We start from the raw sequence: 3,660 nt of genomic DNA, 5'->3' as shown, positions 1-3,660 counted from the left end.
AGATTATATTGATTGCAAAATAGAAGACCTAGGATCTCTAGTGATCCATTCTCAGTTAAGTTTATTCTGCGGGAATGAAAAGAAGATCAAACCGGAATACAACATCCTGGAAAGAAAGAAACTTCACAATGTAGTCTATTTTCTTGAAGAATTTATAGAAGATCACATCTGTATCATTCTAAGCAGAGTGTACGGTGATAAAATGTATCTAGAGCAGACACATGACATCACACCAGAAGGGATTCATGTCATCACCAATTTCTATAACGTTGGAGATGTGCCAGCCCTAAGGAAAGTCATTAAGATAGAAATGACCAAGCTTATCGGTTCTGTGAGTGACCAATAGGGAATGACTATCAATACCATCAAGGACGATCTAGTCAAGTATACTTGGATGGTGATAGGTTACCGGACATTCTATGCTAGTAGAATTAACTCTGTCTCTACTGCAGTGGTAAATGCTATCTATAGGATGATCATGGAAGATGCCTCATTTGATTTATGCACCTGTATGCAAAGGCAACTTTTGGTGAACCTGAAGTCTATTAAACAGGACAATGCCTAAGATTTAAATTTGGACAACTATTGGTAGGATTGTTTTTCTACTTTCAAGGCTATTTCCCAAGAGTTGGTGATATACAATGATCTATTGACCAACTGATTACCAAGCAATTCAAAGAGAGTCTTCAAGTGGTAGGAACTAGTTATCCTGAAGTCCTGAACAAATACTTTGATGAGTTCAGACGCAAGATGAGCCAGATGATGAGAATATCTAGTGATATTGTCAAGAAGTATGAAGAGGACATCTTCTTTATCATCAGAGTAGATGAGTACATAATGGAGGCGATTGAGCCCATAAAGGAAGAAGTAGAGCCCATGGGATATGAGGTAATGTATGACATGCTAGACGGGTATGCCTCTACCCTACTTTCCTCACCTCTTGATCCTTAGAAGAAGAGAACCGACACCTATTTGGAGAGGGTAACACTGGTTGAAGAACCTTCAGTAAAAAAGGGAAAGGCAGTGCCATCTGTATCGGCACCAGTTACTTCAGCAAGTCCTAAAGTGACCAAGCAGTCATCGATAAAGAAGAAATTGGAAGTTGCACCTGCCAAGGTCTTTGAAAGAAAGTGGAAAACTAGGAACACCTCACCAGATTCTGAGGATACAGAACCTGAAGTACAACCTAAAAAGACTAGGCAAATGAGGAAGAAGACAAAGACAACTAGCAATGAACCGGCTTCATCAGCACCGGTAAATATAGACATTTCCTCTTACAAACCTTTGACACATTGTCAAAGAACTATCAAGAATATTAGGAGAAAAGTGCTAAGTGATTTAATAGATCATTTTGATGATTTTAATGACAATGAAAAGGAGGAAGTTGAATAGGAAGTTATTCAATATTTATGTATTAATGACCAGTCGCCATCAGAAATTAGATATGTGACACTGGATTCTTTATATAATTCTTTAGATAATAAATGGCGCATTGCCATAGAAAAGGAATAGGAAATAAGAGAAGAAATTTTTGCACAATATTTTCCTGATGTGTCAAACTCAGAGCTATATGAAATTATGGATAAATACAAAGGTCTCTTCTTCATGAGAAGAAGAAGACTCCTGTTACTGAAAGGGAAAGTTCCTAAAGTGGTAAAAGACACACACTCATATGCCAAAGCTACTCTGAGGTTGCACCAAGTGTCTGAAGCCAACAAAAAGGCTGAGCAAGAACCAAAAACTCGAAAACCGGATGAGGTGTTTGATAGTGAAGGAGAACCGGTCACTGAACAAATGGACACAATTGACATTGATGCTTTGGATGGTGAAAATGTCACTCTGGATGCAACAAAGGAAAAGGCTGACAAAGAGAGAGTCGACAAAGAAAAATAGGACAAAGAAAAGGCTGATAAAGTGCAAGAGGAGAAGAAGAAAAAGGAAGAGGAGAAGAAGAAATAGGAGGAGGAGAAGAGAAAAGAAGAAGAGAAAAAGAAAAAGGAAGAGGAGAAGAGAAAAGAAGAAGAGAAAAAGAAAAAGGAAGAGGAGAAGAGAAAAGAGGAAGAGAAAAGGAAACAAGAAGAGGAGAAAAAGAAATAGGAAGAGGAGAAGAGAAAAGAGGAAGAGAAAAGGAAACAGGAAGAGGAGAAAAAGAAACAGGAAGAGGAGGAGAAGAAAAAGGAATAGGAGAAGAGGAAACCGGAAGACGAGAAGAAGAAAGAATAAGAGAAGCAAAAGGAAGAAGATAGAAAGAAGGAAGAAGAAAAGAGAAAGAAAGAAGAAGAGGAGCAAAAGAAGGCTAAAGAGGAAAAGCAAAGAGCCAAAGAGAAGGAGGAAGCGACAAAGATCACACAAGTGGAGACCCCAAAGGCAACTAGTGGTCAAGCTAAATCAGCTGACATTACTAGTCCCATTGACCTCCAATCTGAAAATGAAATGGAGCTTCTACAAAGCATTAAGCTTGCCCAAGAGAGACTGGAAGCGCTAAGGAGGAAGAAGGAGAAAGATGTTATTCAAACTGCGATGGAAGCTCTTACCAGTTTGATTCCTGGTACCAACCTTCCCAGTACCGATTCCTCTCTATCCCAACTAAAAAATTTATGCACAGTTGTAGAGGACCAGGTGCAATGCTTGGAAGATTTTGCTAAAGCCAATGCACAAAAGAAGCATCAAAAGGCATTAAACACTGCCTTAGTGAATAAATTAAATGAGCTTCAGTCTGAACTTTAGAAAGCGTAGAAAGACATAAGAGATGCTATGGATGAGGGGAAATTACTGCTTAGTAAGATAAGCCAACCCCATCTATTTTGTGATGATGTTCTTGCTCAGAAAGACAAACTGCAATCTGATTTGCAAGCATATATAAGAACCTTCAAGATGCCATATGATTCCTTCACCACATATGGGCAAACCGTTCACCGGTTTCAACTCCAGACTGCCAAAATAGAGTTGGAGATCAGCAACCGGACTTGAGATTTGCAGGAACTTCAACTGGTTCTACTACCAAGACTGCAAATACTTCAGAAATGCTATCTCAATCTAGATGCCTTAACGGTCACTCAAGAGATGAGTACCTTGGATGCCATGGAGGAACAGGTATCCCAGATGCAAACGAAAAGTGAGGTTGCTACCTCATTGCTTGAGTCATGGTCCTTATCCATGAAGACCTTCATGCAGGATTTTAAATCGGTTTTTGATAAGTTTCACTCATTATTGTCATAAACTTTTATTATATTAATGATAATGAGAAACAGGGGTTATCTACAATACTTTGTCATTGTTGGCAAAGGGGAAGTAGTATTCTGTATTTAAAATTTTGGTGAATGCCATGTATGCTTTCATGTTATCTCTTTAAGGGACTAGTATACATTGTATTTTCTGGAAAAGGGATAGTGTATATGCTTAGGGGGAGTAATTTTGATTATGGCATATTTTTGTTGTAAAACACTTAGATGTCAAGAATTTTCCTAAGTATTGCCATCAATGCCAAAGGGGGAGATTGTTGGCATTTTTTATGATGATGTTGTGATTGTCATTGATGGACACACACTTGATTTGAGATCACTTTTTGTATGTATGAGTTATGCTCAACTGGTATTTGTTCCAACCGGTATTATGTATTATAGTCTTTAGACTATCGGTGTTTTGCAGAAAGTGTTTACC

Source organism: Cryptomeria japonica, chromosome 7 (genome assembly GCF_030272615.1).
Source record: "Cryptomeria japonica chromosome 7, Sugi_1.0, whole genome shotgun sequence".
Classification (NCBI taxonomy): Eukaryota; Viridiplantae; Streptophyta; class Pinopsida; order Cupressales; family Cupressaceae; genus Cryptomeria; species Cryptomeria japonica.
Note: the sequence above shows the minus strand (reverse complement) of the source record.